Source organism: Hirundo rustica, chromosome 20 (genome assembly GCF_015227805.2).
Source record: "Hirundo rustica isolate bHirRus1 chromosome 20, bHirRus1.pri.v3, whole genome shotgun sequence".
In the NCBI taxonomy this organism is placed as follows: domain Eukaryota; kingdom Metazoa; phylum Chordata; class Aves; order Passeriformes; family Hirundinidae; genus Hirundo; species Hirundo rustica.
In genome coordinates, this window is record NC_053469.1 from 5,481,360 (window position 1) to 5,487,410 (window position 6,051).

The window sequence follows — 6,051 nt, forward strand, 5'->3', positions numbered from 1 at the left end:
CCAGCGCTGGGCAGTTGGACTCTCGCACAGCTCCAGAGATTTTTGTCCCCGTGGCCGGTTCTTTGTTCCTGGCAGGGACATTCAGGACTGCACAGCATTGCTTTGGCTCTTGGTGGTAACAAAGCACACAGAATTTCTCTATTCAAGTGCAATCGCAGACTCGATGAACATTTGAGCTCCAAGGAGGAATCACTTTTAATTAATAACCCAGATTTAAAAATAGGGCAGGTGAACTGGTTAATCGCAGGGGTAAGTAAGATAAGGGGGGGCTAAAATAAGATTCAAGTGTGAAGAAAAGATCAAGACGTCTTAGAACAAATTTAAAGTACTGATTCAGGGTCTTACTGAGCCCTTTTTGCTTAGTCAGTAAGTCCTGCCAGCACTTCAGCATTTCCCCTGAAAGGGTTCCCCAGCCCAGGAGGTGACAAACAGACTAAAGGGTGGTAAAAGAGCTTTCACTGAGGGTTTGGTAAAACCCACAGAGAACACTTCTGCTATTTTCATTCACAGCTGCTTTTCGGTAATTTACACATTCATTTGCTCTGTTCACTCTGGCAGCTCCTGAAGTCCATTTAATATTTACAAGTAAGTAAAGCCAAATCCACCCAAAGTTCAAACCAGAGAGAGAAAAGGCAGAAATTTGGTCTAAAAGGCAGAGGGGGAGGAACAGTTGCCAGCCCAGCGGTGGCGCTCCCAGCCAACACATCCCTCCCATCGGGAATTCCTGGGGAAGGGTTTTCTCTCTAGAAGAAAACGTGTTTGGCTCCTACAGGAAACAGCGAAAACACCCTTGCAGCAGCACTTCACAAAAATAACACCGTGGGGGCGGGTTCTTGCATCAACTCACCCAGCCAAAGGAAAACCCAGCAAGAGGAAGGAACGCAAAATGCTCACTGAAAAGCGTTTACATCCTAGCAGCTGAAAATCCATTTAAAGAGAGGTTGTTTGAAAAAATTAAGTTTCCCATTCTGTAAGGGAACTGTGGACAAAATCCCTCTATATGCCTTACTAAAACATTTTTCTTTTTTTTTTTTTTTTTAAACAAAGAGGAAATGAGGGGTTTAACTTTTTTTTCAGGCTTTTCCCTGTACACAGGAGGATGTGAGTTCAATAGTTTAAAAAGCTAAATTCTGCCAGAGACTTTAATCACTGGGCTACAAACCTGGAAGGGGGGGGAATCAGTCTCTAATGCTGCAAAGCTCAAAAAAATATTCCTGGAGTTCCTCCTTCCTCTTAGCAGTCTCTCACCAACTGATGGAGTGGAAAATCTTTTAAGGAAGATGCGTGACCACTGAGGAAAAAGGTTGCAAGTTGATTGTGTGACCCACCTCACCCCTCCCCGGGAGGCAGCAATCCTGGAGAAACACTCCTGGAAAACACTCCCACACCACTCCTTAGTCCCTCTCCGTCACTGTCGTGTCATGTCCTTCTCATTCCCACACGCGGTGGTTTTTTCCAGCAATTTATCACGTCACCTTCTCCACTCCCCACCTTACGCACACACCATGACTCCAGAGGCTGTTTTGGTTCATGCCACAGCAGCAAACCACAGTTTTCCTGTTCCATGGAATGTTTTGAGCAATATAAACAGCAGATCACAGCAAACAACGCAGCAGCTACCAGGAGATAAAAACCCATCCTGGTTCCAGGAGCTTTCCATGTCTGTCCTCCTGTTCTTTGCCATGCCAGCTATGCCCCTATTTTGAGGCTCAGAAAGACATTTCCAGCAAGAGGAAAACCACTCTGGCCACACTATGCCCAAAAAAAGTCAAAGAGAAGGATGCCACCGTTGTAAAGCCTTCTCTCCCAGCAAGTTTACACAGAAAGGTTGACAGTACTTAAGACGAAACAGGGAAATGTCTCCTTTTCCTTCCCTTCCCCCCCTCAAGAGCTCTTTTTGCAGATACAACATTTTCTCCTGCCAGCTCTGCAAGAAAACTTCTGGCAAACTCCATTGGAGGCTGCCAAAGCCCATCCCATGTCTGTAGGAAAGGTACAGATCAAGTGTTTCAAATGCCTTTTGGACTGGCACGATTATCCCAATGAGGGTTCCTATTGGAGCCATTTGGAGCCAAGCCAGCTCAAGCAGCTCAGCACTCACACCAAAACTGCTGCAGTGGAGCTGCCAGGGTTATCAGGGAGGAAAAATTTCCACTGAACCACCTTCACTTGGCTTGAAGTCTTTGATATGATCAGCAACAAGTGACAGAATATTTAACGGGAAACAAGGAGCAAAGGAAGCACGATTTCCTCAGCTCCTCAAAGACCAGGTAAATCCTCCAAAAGGTAAACCAGCCAAAAGAAGCTGAGGTCCAGGTGAACTTTAGATAACAAGGGACATTTTGTCCTCTCCTTTCTTGGTTCAGTCCTGCATTTCATTAAAACTCATCAATCAGCAGCATTACAAACTTCCACTCACCTGTTTCAAAGCCTGCTTACGTTCTCTGTCTGAAGTGGGGCCAATGTCACTGTGGTCAAGTAGTCACTGACAAAGGAAGTAAAGGAAGGCAAAACACAAGGGAAACACCTTTCTACACAATGAAAGAGCTGCACAAAAACTCAAATTTTCCTTGCAAGTCACAGGCTGATTCTCTGTAACACATCATGAATTGGGAAAGACACTATCTGCCAGCATTTCCAGCTAAGGAGCCCATGGGGAAGGCAGGTACTGAAATCATTTACCAGTCTGAAGACAATTCCTATGGCAACAGCCTTAAACTCAGCAACAGAAACCATTTCAGACACTTGTTCAAGTGATAGTGAAATCTGTGACACAACCCCAGCTTGTCACAGAGCAGCACTTCTTTCTCTGTACATTACTTAATTCATAAAGGATTGTCATAACCCACACGGACTTCTGTAATGAGTCAAAGAACCCAATAACCTACACAATAGCTGGAATTATTAACATCTGATTTTTGAAAAGTGACATCATAGAAGATCGAACGCCTTCATACACAGGAAACACCAAAAAAAAGCAGACTAGAAAGAAAATGCAAATTAAAACTTTTATTCTGGTGAAGTGCCCAGTCGTACAAGTCTTTCAGAGCAAACAAGAGCAGCCTTCAGTGCTCGTGGGGAAGGTGCTGTTGCTCAGCCCAAACAATCCCCTGTACAAAGTGAATGTCATGATTCTGAAATGTTACACCAAGTCGCAGGTCCCAGATGCCAAACCACAGCCCTGCTTGTGCATTTACACAATGGGAGTGAACCATGTTTAAGCCATGAGTAGTGACTTACTGAAATGGACACATTTGTCAGCTGTGAAGATGACTCAGGCTCAGTAGCCCCCTTCTCTTTAAGTCTCCTCTGGAAAAACTCTTCCATTGTCCAATAAAATTCCTTTAAAGGAAACAGAGGGAGGAAGGGATGGAAAATTCCAGGAATCCTAAATTAAGCATTTGCGTGAATTCACACAAAGTCGACCTTTGCCACTGGGACCCAGCAATTCAAGTACTGCTACTTTTGAAACTGGATTTTGGATATGAGTTTTCTGGAGAATTTCTTACTCCCAAAGCAGCTGGATATTAACTCACAGCCACAGCTGGAGGGAGAAGGGTCTGAATCAAACTTTAATAATCCTGCCCCATTCCAGTTATGCTTTGTCCACTGTTAGAATGAGGTGGGACAGAAAACACAGTTTTGGCACATGCTAAGGACAAGTACATTATCCACTGTGGCCAAACAGTAGGGTTAAAATAGAAGAACAATTTTTCAAGTGAAGTTTAAGCACTAATTTTACTAGTCAGCATCCCCACAGCCTTACCTTAGGTGACTTGCAGAGCAGGTGACTCTGCTTACAGTATGACAGTGTTGTCTGGCAGTGAGAAGTCACCCCAGAAGTCAGGAATTCTCTCCATGGTTGAAAGAAAACGAACCCAAGGTTGGCTTCAGGCAGGCACTGCTACAAATACACTCCAAGGAGCAAGTGCCTCTGGGGAGACGTTACATTAACAGATCTCCAGAGAAGGCACAGCTATTGATGAGGGGCGACTCAATCAATTTAGTCCTCCCCTGAAGGAGGACTAAAAAAAAGTTGAAAAATCCGAAGAATTCAAACTATGCGAGTCTCATTCTAAAGCAGGAAAAGAGGTAAGGAAAGGAAACAATCTCACAGCCTAGGAATCAATACAATTTGAAACTTTTCTCCAGACAACTCCTCCTCTGTAAAGGATGTGTTATTGTTCTCAAAATTCCTAGGATCAATTGAGGGGAAAAAAAAATAGAAAAAAAGAGAGGACTTCATGTAGTTCAGCAACAGAAAGCCACTTAATACTATTTACAGTAATGAACACCAAGAACTTTAATTAAAATGGACTGAGCTAAGTGGAGTGTATAAATGGTAATAAAAAAATTTAAAATGAGGTAGGATATTAAAAAGAAGTGACAATTAATATGAACGAACAGCACATCATGAAAGATACCTGTAAGAGCTATTTAACTACTCAGACTGACAGAGTAAATTACTTCCAGCTGCTGAATTAACTGGGGATCAAATAATAAAACCAGAAAGTAACCTGACACACAGAACAACTTCAGCTAATATTCCAGTGCATAGTGTCAGAGTACAGCACAATCTTACACATTTAATAGGTCTAGTATTCCTTGCCTTTCAGCTGGTTCAAAATAATTAATTGCAACTTATCACTTTTTGGGGTATTTAGCAGGAAAGGTAAAGTGCATGTTACTAACCTTCAATCCTAACGTGGGATGAGCGTCCTTGTGCTCTCCAAGAACTTGTTCAGCTCAGAAGTGCTATTAAGGAAACAGGTGGGTTTAATTCTTGGTTTAACAGCTAATAAATAATCTGGTTTGCTACTGTTTTGAAAAGCTTATCAAGAGAACAAGACACTGACCAGAGCAGCGGTTGTCTGCTTAAACTGAATGCTTTTTGTGAATGCACAGGTCTGTGTCAGAAATAAACCCCCCTACGCTTCAGTTTGATGGAAACTTGAAGGAAAATACAGAATATTCATGGATTGAATACTTGCAGGTGAGGATGGATTGTTAATGTAAGGACACTCCTCACAGAATGAGCAATCCAGAAAAGTTTGGCAAGTGACTCGCTCTGCTATGGGTTGAGTTTGGCAGCAGTCTTCAGTCATAAACACGTTTAGAACTCATGATCTAGATCCTATCCTTGCAAGTTTTAAAGCTTTTTTCATCTCATCACACAAGACTGAGACTCTGGAATCAAAAGAGAGACCAAGCAGCATGTATCAGAAGCAAATACTACATATTGCTTTCTTTCAGGGTGACAATGTATTTGTGTCACCTATGTTTCCAGTACAGAACATTATCAGGCTGCTCACCCCCATTTTGCCACACAGGAAGCTCTCAAGCCCCAGCAGCCATAACCAAGAGAGTTAAGCTTGGATTATTGCAAAAGCAGCACAAAGCTGGTGTTTTCATGCATGACCAACACCAGCCTGTCTCACAATTGCTTTGCACACCTCAGGCCCAGGGCAGTCTCTACTTAGGAAGCAGCAGGAGCACAGCACTGTGACTGGGTCAGGAGTCGGAGGCAGTCCCCTGCTTCTGGCAGAACAGCCTGCTGTTCACCCATCTGCTGGGATACAGAGCTGTTCAGGAGGTCTGCAAGCTCCTAGAAGCACTGCAGCACACTTTCAGGAACTGCTTATAGAAACTCGAACCCAGCTGTGCAAAGTTTAGGCTGTATAACTAAGACCACACCTGGAATCAAGAGTCAAAGCACTCATCTCCAATCTAGACATCCTGGAGCAATCTCACTGCTCCTGTGAGCCAGGTGAAACTCCCAGGGGGTGCTTTGCCCTTTCTGCCCTAACACACACGTGTAATAAAACAGTCACCCAGTGGCCTTGAGTAGCAGACAGAGTCCACATCTCCATTCACTGGCCATTACTCTCCAGTGCTATCTTTTAGCACAGACTAAGGAAAAGCTTCCTTCACCATCCAAACAGCCCCCACATCCACCACGGGGAACTGACTGGGAAACAGCATTTCTGCAGCTAAGCCTGAAGCCATTCCTGCTTTACTCAAAAGCAAAGCCCACCTAGAAATTTGTGTCTT